This window comes from Rhinatrema bivittatum, chromosome 5, assembly GCF_901001135.1.
Source record: "Rhinatrema bivittatum chromosome 5, aRhiBiv1.1, whole genome shotgun sequence".
Lineage (NCBI taxonomy): Eukaryota > Metazoa > Chordata > Amphibia > Gymnophiona > Rhinatrematidae > Rhinatrema > Rhinatrema bivittatum.
The window spans coordinates 5,573,769-5,586,208 of NC_042619.1; the positions used below are offsets into that span (position 1 = coordinate 5,573,769).

The following is a 12,440-nucleotide window of genomic DNA, read 5'->3' on the forward strand; positions in this document are numbered from 1 at the left end:
TGCAGAATATATACAGACGATATCCTATTACATGAGATATTAAAACCCACTTAGATTTTATTAGAATCTGTCTACAAACAATTAAAATCTGGCTAACCAACAATAAATAGGCCTTAAATATAGAGAAGACCGAGAAAATTAGACTCAGTAGACCCACAGCAAAAGTAATGCCCACCAGTCTACAATTTCAGGGTGGGAATCTGGCGATTCTTTTTCAAAGCTCAAGTCAGATCTGTCGTGTGGTGCTCTTTCTTTAAGCTACCAATGCTGTGGAAACTTAAGCCATTTTTGCAGTCGAAGGATTTTCATGCAGTTCTCCAGGCCCTGGTCTTGACAGGATTCTTTCGCTCTATTGCAAGCTATTTAGGCTTCCCTTTAGCTGCATCGTGAGCTTTACAGATTTATCCAGAATTCGGCAGTGCGTGTTCTTATTGGATTTGTTGATTTGACCATTATTACACTCATTCTTTTTCACTACATTGACCTCTAATTGAGTGGAGAATTAATTTTGAAAGATTAACTTTAATTCACAGAGCTACGAAAGCGATGCTCCTCAGTGTATCAGCCCGCTGTTAAATATTCATAGGTCTTCTGGGCAGTACCTGCTTGGCAGTAAGGCTCACAGAGTCCTGGAAGAGGACGTTTGCTGTTTCAGACCCGTGCCGTAGAATCATTCCCGGATAGTCTCCGAAGAGAGCCCCGTTTCAAAATCTTTAAAAGGGATTTGAAAACCTTTCCTTAGCACAAGTGAAGCTGGTTGAGGAATCCACTGTTCCTGTTCATACCCCAGATCTGTCTAGACAAGTGGGATTTCCATCCCTACCAGCAGATGGAGGCACAGAACAAAAGCTTTTCTGAAACTGTTACATAACTGAGAGGGCCACCTGCAGTCCCTCAGTATTTCTCTGACTCCAGCAGATGACAGAGGTGAAAATCCTGCAGTTTGGAGAATTAGATTAAAAAAAAAAGGGCAGTTAGAGGGGGATTGGCCCTTTGTTACAAGGAGTAGACCAAGGGGTGTACTGGATGTGATAAGAGGCAGCTTCATCTAAGATTTTGCTCATCTGGTCCAAGAAGATTCATGAGCTCCCTTTGCACGTCACGAGTAAAGAGAGACGCCGTGCACACCATGCTAGAAGCGTTTATAGCATCTGGAGCCGATGGTGGAATGGGGGAAAGGCAGATATTCAATCAATTTCAGAATGTCAAAGAAAGAAGATACTTTTACGGCCCGGTCTGGATCTGAAGAAGATCGGTGACGCATTCCAGGTACCTCGTTGTTGCATGGAAACATTAAAATCAGTAAGAGTGGCAGTTTGCAAAGGGCAGGTTCTGGCATCGGACTGTCAGAGGCTTCTCAGGACATCAGAAGCTTCTGTGGTTGGCCCTAGGTGAGCATTTTTAGTTCCAGGGGCTCTGCAGTTAGGATTGGCAACTGCTCCTCAGACCTTCACCAAGGTGAATGGTGGTGGTAGCTGTGGCCCTGTGAAGAGAAGGGTTCCTGGTACAGCTTCTCAAGGCAAAGTCCATGCCGTGGGTGATGCAGAGGTTGCGGTCTCTGGGCTGGTTGGTGAACTTAGCATAGAGCAGCCTTATTATTCCCTTCCAATCCCTGGAGTATCTGGGGGCGAAGTTCAATACCAGCTTGGGAAGACTATTCCTCACGGTGGAGAGGCTCAGGTCCAATGTCTATTGTGGCTTTGGTACTCAAAGTGTGGGGTTATTTGCAAGTCCTGGGTGCTGTGGCTTCTGTGCTGATTCCGTGGGCATTCGCACATATATAGTCTCTCCCGAATTTGCCCTCTGAGGAATTTCAGCTCCTGACATCGCTTCAAGAGATAGCCAGGTCCAGTCCTTCTCGCTGGCTTTCTCGGGCCAATTTAGAGCGAGGAGTGGAATTGGGGATCCTGGATTGTTAGGGTTGAGGACTCAGCTCGGCTGGGGGGGCCCCCAAGGGAACATTCCAGAACTCCAGGGGCAGACTAGACTAGGGGATCTTCAGCCTATACCAGCCACCTTCCCCGCAGGTTGGGCCCTTGGGTTCTGGTGGCTGGAAGGGGAGAGACCTAACGCTAATGCTGGACTGGAATCCGGAGTGGAGAAAGAAGTCAGGCAGGACTGAGAAGGCAGGCTGCAAGGCTGTAGGATGATGGATGTGACTAGAGACAGAAGCCAGAGCATACTTGGGATGCCAGCTGCAGGGCCGGAGGCTGAAAACATGGCTATTCAAAAATGCATTCAAACTAACTTAAAAACATCAGAATGTAGAGCTCTGCATTAACAAGAAGGAAAGGAGATACAACTGAAACAAGAAGAATAAATTATCAAGAGTGTAAGAATCTAAAGACAACGTACTGACTATTATGTGAAAATTGTTATATTATAATTCCTATACAACTAGCCTGATGTCTTACATCTTTAGCTAAGATGCATTAGAACATATCATTGGATTTAGATTAATTCCTGTTTACATCCATAAACTGTCATTATTTGTTGATTTACAGTATGAATGTTACTTTTGTAAACTGTTTTGATCTTTATATGGAACGATGGTATATAAAATATGTCTAAATAAATAATATTAGGAGCTACCACCCAGGAAAAAGATCTAGGCATCATAGTGGATAATACTTTAAAATCGTCGGCTCAGTGTGCTGCGGCAGTCAAAAAAGCAAATAGAATGTTAGGAATTATTAGGAAGGGAATGGTTAATAAAACGGAAAATGTCATAATGCCTCTGTATCGCTCCATGGTGAGACCGCACATTGAATACTGTGTACAATTCTGGTCGCCGCATCTCAAAAAAGATATAATTGCGATGGAGAAGGTACAGAGAAGGGCAACCAAAATGATAAGGGGATGGAACAGCTCCCCTATGAGGAAAGACTGAAGAGGTTAGGACTTTTCAGCTTGGAGAAGAGACGGCTGAGGGGGGATATGATAGAGGTGTTTAAAATCATGAGAGGTCTAGAACGGGTAGATGTGAATCGGTTATTTACTCTTTCAGATAGTAGAAAGACTAGGGGGCACTCCATGAAGTTAGCATGGGGCACATTTAAAACTAATCGGAGAAAGTTCTTTTTTACTCAACGCACAATTAAACTCTGGAATTTGTTGCCAGAGGATGTGGTTAGTGCAGTTAGTGTAGCTGGGTTTAAAAAAGGATTGGATAAGTTCTTGGAGGAGAAGTCCATTACCTGCTATTAAGTTCACTTAGAGAATAGCCACTGCCATTAGCAATGGTTACATGGAATAGGCTTAGTGTTTGGGTACTTGCCAGGTTCTTGTGGCCTGGATTGGCCACTGTTGGAAACTGGATGCTGGGCTTGATGGACCCTTGGTCTGACCCGGTATGGCAATTTCTTATGTTTTCTGCATTTTGGTTTTAACGCTGGATTTTGTTCGCTCTGTGAACATACCGCAGATTTTTGGCACCGGTTTGATTTGCATACCATTAGTTTACTGCATCGAGCAGGGCTGCGCGTTTTTAATGCGCGCGGTAAGAAAAATCAGCGCTAAAATGTTACTGCTGTTTGTGCACATGAGTGTGTCAGAGCTCCTCCACTGCTGTTGCTCTCAAAACTCAGAGTGAGTCCCCTGCAGGGCTGAGTGCCTGCTCTCCCCGGGGGACAGGACAGAGGCTGGCTGCGAGGAGCCCGGGTTACCCCGCTGCTGGCTGCAAGGAGCCCGGCTGCACGGGCAGGGCTGACTCCTTGCTGTGCTGCGCCTGATCAGGGTTGCGGGCTCACTGAGTCACATTCAGATCAGTTTACTGGATTCACAATTTTACAAGCGTTCCCAAAGTAATGTACAGAATGATTACATTAAAAAGGGTAGGAAAAGAAGGGAAAAAAATGACAAAATGGTAATAAGTCAAGCCAAGTTACAGGGTTCAGAGCGTGCAGCTTCTGGTGCTGGTCCGCATGGGCCATGGCCCGGGGGCTGCATCCCACAGACCCTGCTGCTCCTCTTTCCCCGGGGGACTGTAAAGAGGTTTTCTTGCTCCTTCATTTGTAGGAAGTCTCTGCTTTTCTCGGCAGCTCCCATGCCTTTGTATTTTGCACAGCTGCTGTTTCCCTTTCTCCAGTGCTGCTTTGCAGGCAGAGTCTGGCTTCCTGGGGTTTCATCTTTCTATTTCTCTGATTACTTACCCTGCATTGGGTGGGGGTCTGCCTGTTTCTTTACGTGCGCGACCTAGGTGAGGGATTCTCTGTGTACGGCCCTATCGCCCTCCTGTTTTCCAATCCGAATAGGAGGAGTATGGGTACTGTAGAGCTCATTGCAATACAATATTTGCATTGCTGCCTTTTCGTGTGCCGGCTGCCAGTCTGAGTTCCGGGTGTTGGTGCTGGATTGCTACAGCAGGTGCCCAGTGTCCTCTTCCAGGCTGCTGTGTTGTTTCTCCGAGAGCCTGCTCGCGTCGCTGCTACTGAGATGACCCCGGAATGTGAATATCCTTTTTTTGTTTTGCATGCTGAGCAGTAAGGGGGAAGCTCCCGATTCCGCTCTGCACGCGCTGTCCCTGCTGGACAGGGCGGCAGGCGGAGTCGGACTTCGGAAGCTTTGCTGGCACGAGAGCTCCGGTATCGGGCACCAGGACAGCGCATGCGCACACAGGGGGAGACTATGCAGGAGGCCAGGCCGCGCGCGCGGCTCTCCCGGAGGCGGAAGTGGCCCCCCCTCCCGCAGGCATGCTGGGAGTTGTAGTCGCCCAGGAGGCCAGGGGGAGAGAGCCAGGTCACAGGAAGTGGGAGGCGGCTGCCCGGAGGAGCACTGGGTAAGGGGCCAGCGGAGCCCAGGCTTTTGAAAAGCAGCGCCTTGTGTCCCGGGCATGGACTGAGTGGCCCGGAAGCCCGGTGAGTAGGGCCGGCGGCAGGCGAGCCCCCTCCGGGCCGGCTGGGCTGCTGCCCAGGCCTCCGCAGCCGGGCTCGGCTCCTGTGGGAGCGGGCACTGGCTGGAGGGGGCTGCGGCTGGCCTGCTGTCACTGGGCAGGGCTGGCGGCCGGGCTGACCCCGCGGAGAAGGGGGCAGCACGAGCGGCCCCCGGCTGTCTCTTTGTTGCAGAGACAGCCCCTCTCCATTCCGCTCCTTCTCCCCCCCCCCATCACCTCCTCTCTCTCTGTTTATACTGCGGCCCAGGGCCATTGGCTCTGCTGTACGTGCGTGTGTGCGCCTGCCGGAGACTGACAGCCCCTTCCCTTACACTGCGGATGGGGGGAAGGGGCTGCTCCTGACTGATAGATCCCTTTCTTATAATGGGAGGGAGGGGGGGGGAGTGCAGTGACTGATAGATCCCTTTCTTATAATGGGAGGGAGGGGGGGGGGGGGAGTGCAGTGACTGATAGATCCCTTTCTTATAATGGGAGGGAGGGGGGGGGGAGTGCAGTGACTGATAGATCCCTTTCTTATAATGGGAGGGAGGGGGGGGGGAGTGCAGTGACTGATAGATCCCTTTCTTATAATGGGAGGGAGGGGGGGGGGGAGTGCAGTGACTGATAGATCCCTTTCTTATAATGGGAGGGAGGGGGGGGAGTGCAGTGACTGATAGATCCCTTTCTTATAATGGGAGGGAGGGGGGGGAGTGCAGTGACTGATAGATCCCTTTCTTATAATGGGAGGGAGGGGGGGGGAGTGCAGTGACTGATAGATCCCTTTCTTATAATGGGAGGGAGGGGGGGGTGCAGTGACTGATAGATCCTTTTCTTATAATGGGAGGGGGGGGAGTGCAGTGACTGATAGATCCCTTTCTTATAATGGGAGGGAGGGGGGGTGCAGTGACTGATAGATCCTTTTCTTATAATGGGATGGGGTCTGTATTTGGGGGGGAGGGTGCAGTGACTGATAGATCCCTTTCTTATAATGGGATGGGGTCTGTATTTGGGGGGGAGGGTGCAGTGACTGATAGATCCCTTTCTTATAATGGGAGGGAGGGGGGGGGGAGTGCAGTGACTGATAGATCCTTTTCTTATAATGGGATGGGGTCTGTATTTGGGGGGGGAGGGTGCAGTGACTGATAGATCCCTTTCTTAAATGGGAGGGGGGGAGGTGCATTGACTGATAGATCCTTTTCTTATAATGGGATGGGGTCTGTATTTGGGGGGGAGGGTGCAGTGACTGATAGATCCCTTTCTTATAATGGGATGGGGTCTGTATTTGGGGGGGAGGGTGCAGTGACTGATAGATCCTTTTCTTATAATGGGATGGGGTCTGTATTTGGGGGGGGAGGGTGCAGTGACTGATAGATCCCTTTCTTATAATGGGAGGGGGGGAGGTGCAGTGACTGATAGATCCCTTTCTTATAATGGGAGGGGGGTGCAGTGACTGATAGATCCCTTTCTTATAATGGGAGGGGGGAGTGCAGTGACTGATAGATACTTTTCTTATAATGGGATGGGGTCTGTATTTGGGGGGGAGGGTGCAGTGACTGATAGATCCCTTTCTTATAATGGGAGGGTGCAGTGACTGATAGATCCCTTTCTTATAATGGGAGGGGGGAGGGTGCAGTGACTGATAGATCCCTTTCTTATAATGGGAGGGGGGAGGTGCAGTGACTGATAGATCCCTTTCTTATAATGGGAGGGGGGTGCAGTGACTGATAGATCCTTTTCTTATAATGGGAGGGAGGGGGGGGGGTGCAGTGACTGATAGATCCTTTTCTTATAATGGGATGGGGGGGTGTCTGTATTTGGGGGGAGGGGTGCAGTGACTGCTAGATCCTTTTCTTATAATGGGAGGGGGGTGCAGTGACTGATAGATCCTTTTCTTATAATGGGAGGGAGGGGGGGTGCAGTGACTGATAGATCCCTTTCTTATAATGGGAGGGGGGTGCAGTGACTGATAGATCCTTTTCTTATAATGGGATGGGGGGGTCTGTATTTGGGGGGAGGGGGTGCAGTGACTGATAGATCCTTTTCTTATAATGGGATGGGGGGGTCTGTATTTGGGGGGGGTGCAGTGACTGATAGATCCTTTTCTTATAATGGGATGGGGGGGTGTCTGTATTTGGGGGGAGGGGTGCAGTGACTGCTAGATCCTTTTCTTATAATGGGATGGGGGTCTGTATTTGGGGGGAGGGGGTGCAGTGACTGCTAGATCCTTTTCTTATAATGGGATGGGGGGGGTCTGTATTTGGGGGGAGGGGGTGCAGTGACTGATAGATCCTTTTCTTATAATGGGATGGGGGGGTCTGTATTTGGGGGAGGGGTGCAGTGACTGATAGATCCTTTTCTTATAATGGGATGGGGGGGGGTCTGTATTTGGGGGAGGGGTGCAGTGACTGATAGATCCTTTTCTTATAATGGGATGGGGGGTCTGTATTTGGGGGAGGGGGTGCAGTGACTGATAGATCCTTTTCTTATAATGGGATGGGGGGTCTGTATTTGGGGGAGGGGTGCAGTGACTGATAGATCCTTTTCTTATAATGGGATGGGGGGGGTCTGTATTTGGGGGAGGGGTGCAGTGACTGATAGATCCTTTTCTTATAATGGAATGGGGGGGTCTGTATTTGGGGGGGGAGGGGTGCAGTGACTGATAGATCCTTTTCTTATAATGGGATGGGGGGGTCTGTATTTGGGGGAGGGGTGCAATGACTGATGGATCCTTTTCTTAAAATAGGATGGGGGGGTCTGTATTTGGGGGAGGGGTGCAGTGACTGATAGATCCTTTTCTTATAATGGGATGGGGGGGTCTGTATTTGGGAGGAGGGGTGCAGTGTCTGATGGATCCTTTTCTTATAATGGGATGGGGGGTCTGTATTTGGGGGGAGGGGTGCAGTGACTGATAGATCCTTTTCTTATAATGGGATGGGGGGGGGTCTGTATTTGGGGGGAGGGGGTGCTCCTGTCTGATCTTTTTCCTCCAGGAGTTTGTCCACACCTTTTAAACCCCGCTGTGCTCGTCGCCTTGACCACGTCCTCTGGCAGCAGATTCCACTGCTTGAATGTGCACCGAGTGAGGAAGTACTTTTTATAATTTCTTGTAAGTCTGTTAGTCTCATGGTGTGTCCTCATGTTTTAGCATTATTTGAAAGGGTAAATAGTCGTCCTGTCTTTACCCGTCCCACCGCACTAATGATTGTATAAACCTCTATCCTGTCCCCTCTCAGCCGTCTCTCTCTTCCAAGCTGAAGAGCCCTCGCCTGCGTAGCCCTCTCATCACAGGAGAGACGTTCCCTCCCCTTTATCATGTCTGTCATTCTCCTCTGCGCTTTTTCTAGTTCTGCTATGTCTTTCTAGAGATGGGGAGAACCAGACCTGCGCACAGTGTTCAAGGTGTGGCCGCATCTTGGACACAGAGTCAATACGATATTTTCCCGTTGATAGCAGGGCTGAGTTAGCCCTGCTGTTATGGGAACTGTCTATCGGGGCCCAGGAGGCGGAGCTTCCATAGTAGAATTCAGAGCTTTGCTCTGTGTGGCTGTGCGTGCCTTCCTGTGCCAAAAAAAATTCTCCTCAGTCTGTTTTTTCTGCGTGCGGGATCGCACGCGGAGCTTCATTCTCCTCAGAAAGGAAAACAAAATGTCAAGAAAAACAGATCCTAGGCCGTCAGGCTTCAAACCGTGTTCATGTGGAAAGATCATGTCCATCACTGATGGACATGATTGATGCTACAGGTGCTTAGGCCCCGAACATGATCAGCCTTCATGTCCTCACTGTGGCCGGATGTCGCCGAGAGCTCAGCGGCAGCGAGCTCAGAAAATTTATCAGCTAAAAATGGCAGCGGGAGGGTCGTACACCCCTCCATCAGAGGCCCATTCTTCCCCGGGTCCAGCAAAGGATAAGGCCCCAAAGCTAAGGAGGGCAGCATCAGTCGAGCCCCGAACCTCCAGGATTGGAGGTCATCAGGAAGAGGTGAAAAAAGCTCGGCATCCAAAGTCCTCAAAAGGGCCTAGTCACAGTGACAAAGTGTCGGCCAGGCCTCGATCCGTCGAAAAAACCTTGACGCAGGCCGTTCAAATGCCTCACCCTTCCAAACGAAGTGCGGTCGAAGTCGGCAAAAAACCCGACGGCATCGAAGCACAGAGCACCCACTTCGAACGGAGAGTCAGGATCGACGCATGGAGCGTCGGGATCGACACTTGGAAAATCAAAATCCAGACATGATGGAAAATCTTCGACGCATGAGCAGTCACCCTCGACTCAAGATCCACACAAGAGGGGACCGCAGACAAAAAGAGGAACACAAATCTCAGGGACAAAACCCCATTCGGTTCACAGTTCGTCTACATCTAAATCCTCCTCTTAAAAACATCAAAAGTCAGCACATGCAGGTTCCAGCCAACATCAAGGAAGAATACCCAGATAAAGTGTTTCTGAACACTCTCCATCACCCATCGGGGATCAAACTCCAAGTTTTCCCCCACAGTCAGAGGAAGAGTACGTTCCAGTGACTTCACATTGTTCTTCGACATCTTCATCATCATCATTACTACAGGTATATTCTGATCTCTCATCTAATTTCAGACATAGGGAATAAGACATGGGTCTGCAAGAACCTTTATATAAACAGAGGAGAGTAACACGGGATTTATGACCACAAAAACATCTCACTGGGTTTCCAGACGCTGTTATAACTACAAGCAGCATTGCCACCTAAAAATTCAAAAGCTCAAGCAAAGCCTAAGATGCATGCACAGACAAGCAAGCTTTTTTCGCAGCTGTTGTCAGGTCTTTCTGACTTTTTTTCAAGTCATGCAATCCACCTTCATGTTACTTCCCTCTCCAACGGGAAGTGACGAAGAATTGCAACGCATTTCCACTCCATCCTCCCCAGGGGATAAAGACATGGAGTCAATAAGGGAGTCCTCACCTCCACCGATGGAGCATCAACCTCTTCCACGTGAGCCTTTATACACTGTGAAACCGGACTCTCCACAAACATCACCAGCTACGTCCACAGGATATCCATCTGATCCTCCGGAACCATACTCCCCTCCAGAGGATTTGTTGTACCCCAAATTCCTGGAGAAAATGGGCTTTATTCTGAACCTCGAGGTTCAAAAAACACTGGATCCAAGGGCAGAAACATTAGGATTACTAAAAATATTTGACTTCCCAGCTGAACCCACCTCATTGCCATCTCACAAGGTTTTGGATTCAGTACTAGAAAAATCGTGGGAAACTCCTTTCACGATCCCTCCGGTCTCCGGGAAAACTGACTTAAAGTTCAGAATGAGAACATCTCCATTCTATTCGGTAACGCAACTCCCTCATTCCTCTCTGGTCATAGAATCAGCTATGCAACACGCAAAAAAGACAAAGTTGCTCGCGTTGGTGCCACCTTGTAAACAACAGAAATTGCAGGACGAGTTTGCGAGGAAATCATTCCAAGGAGCAATGCTATCTGCCCATATTCAGCAACATCAGTTCTGTATCGTTCAATATTTATATGAATGTGTTCAGAACATGAAGAACAGGCTCCCTGAGACGGAACATCCTACAGGTGATATTATTCAACCGGTACAGGACAATGGAGGAGGGCATTCGGCACCTCTGTTTCCCTGTCTCACAAGGTCCTTCTGCAGTTCCTAGCTATGTGCTGCCATTTTAACAAATTTGAATAATTTTGTGTCGTCTGCAAATTTGATCACCTCCCTCCCTCGTCGTTCCCTTTTCCAGATCACTCACTTATGGATATGTTGAAACAGTACAGATCCCAGTACTGATCCCTGTGGTTCTACACTAACGATCTGACCATTTCGTCCCACCCTCTGTTTCCAGCCTCTTCACCAGTTACCAATCCACAGTGGGACACTGTCTCCTATCCCCTGACTTTATAAGTTCCTGAGGGGTCTCTCCTGGGGGACTTTGTGAAACACCTTCTGAAAATCCCTAAACATTATATCACCCGACTCACCTTTATCTACATGTTTGTTTATTTATTTATATTTTATTTATTTATTTGCTTTTATATACCGACATTCGATCGAGATTTCATATTGGTTTACATATAACTGAACAAATAAGGCAAGATCTGCTTATTTTACATTGTAACGTGGTAACTTGTATAAAGAGGGAGAGAAACATTTATAGTATAACATTTTAACTTGGGAAGATAAGTTATAGATTACGATCTAAATGGGATCTTAGAGTGGTTAACTGGGTGTGGAGACTTAGGGGGTAAGCTTTTAAGGTGTGGTAGGGAGGAGGGAAGGGGTGGGAAGGGGGATTAATTGTGGGGGGGGGGGGGGTGCTAAATATCTGGTGGAAAGGCTTTCTGAAGAGCCAGGTTTTGAGTTGTTTTTTGAATACTTGACTGGAAGGTTCATTTCTGAGTAGGGGCGGGAGGGAGTTCCAAAGTGTGGGGCCCGCCACGGATATGGCTCGTTTGCGGGTAGATGTGAGGTGTGCTGTTTTGGAGTTGGGAATGGTGAGGAGGCCAGAATCTGAGGACCTGAGATTTCTTTATGTGGAGTATGGGAGTATGGCAGTGTTTAACCAGTTCATCTCATTGTTGTTTATTTTTTTGTGGATGAGGGTAAGGGTTTTGTATTGAATTCTTTGGCTGATGGGAAGCCAGTGAAGTTCTTTTAGTGTAGGTGTGATGTGGTTGCATTTTTTTATATTTGTGATGGACCTGGCAGCGGCGTTTTGTAGTACCTGAAGAGGTCTGATGGTGGTTTCGTGGAGGCCAAGGAGTATAGTGTTGCAGTAGACAAGTTTTGAAAATATTATTGTTTGTAGTACTGTTCGAAAGTCCAGAGTGTGAAGAAGGGGTTTGAGCTTTTTTAGTGTTTGCAGTTTGAAGAGTCCATCTTTGATCATGTTGGATATGTGGTGCTTGAGTTTGAGTTCATTGTCAATAGTCACTCCCAGATTTTTTGTAGATTTTGTAAGTTGCACCCCTATGTTTTTAGAGGTGTTGATGTTGAGAGGGGCTGAGGGACGATCATTGGAGATATGAAGTATTTCAGTCTTGTTTTGGTTGAGGCAGAGTGATAATTGTGATAGCAGATGAGTTATTTTCGTGCTGAGTTGGTTCCATCTGTCTAGGGTGTGTTCGATGGTTTTGTTTATGGGGAGTAATAATTGAATGTTGTCTGTGTATACAAAATAAGTGAGGTGTGATTCTGAGAGGAATTTGCAGAGTGGGAGGAGGTAAATGTTGAATAGGGTGGAGGATAGGGAAGATCCTTGTGGGACACCGTGTGTAAGTGGTATTCGGGAGGATTCTGATGTGTTTATCTTACGTTGTAGGATCTGTTTGTGAGGTATGATTCAAACCATTTGATTGTGGTGTCTCGAAGTCCGATTTCTTTGAGTCTGATGAGGAGTGTTCTGTGGTTGATGGTGTCGAAGGCAGCGGATATGTCGAGGAGTATCAGGAGGTATGATTGGCCATGGTTGAGCCCTTTGAGGATGGTATCGGTGAGTGTAAGAAGGAGGGTTTCAGTGCTGAAGAGTTTTCTGAAGCCATGTTGTGCAGGTTGAAGGATGTTATGGG

The 12,440-nt window shown here is 48.3% G+C and overlaps 1 protein-coding gene across 1 annotated transcript in view; it reads left to right on the forward strand.

Annotated features, from left to right (window-relative positions):
* Positions 1 to 7,854: 7,854 nt before the first annotated feature.
* Positions 7,855 to 12,440, forward strand: part of LOC115091748 (zinc finger protein 420-like) — a 91,487-nt gene continuing 86,901 nt past the window's right edge. Inside the window, exon 1 of the mRNA XM_029601926.1 lies at positions 7,855 to 7,976. The gene's annotated coding sequence lies outside the window, so the exon portion shown is untranslated. The remainder of the gene's footprint in view (positions 7,977 to 12,440) is intronic.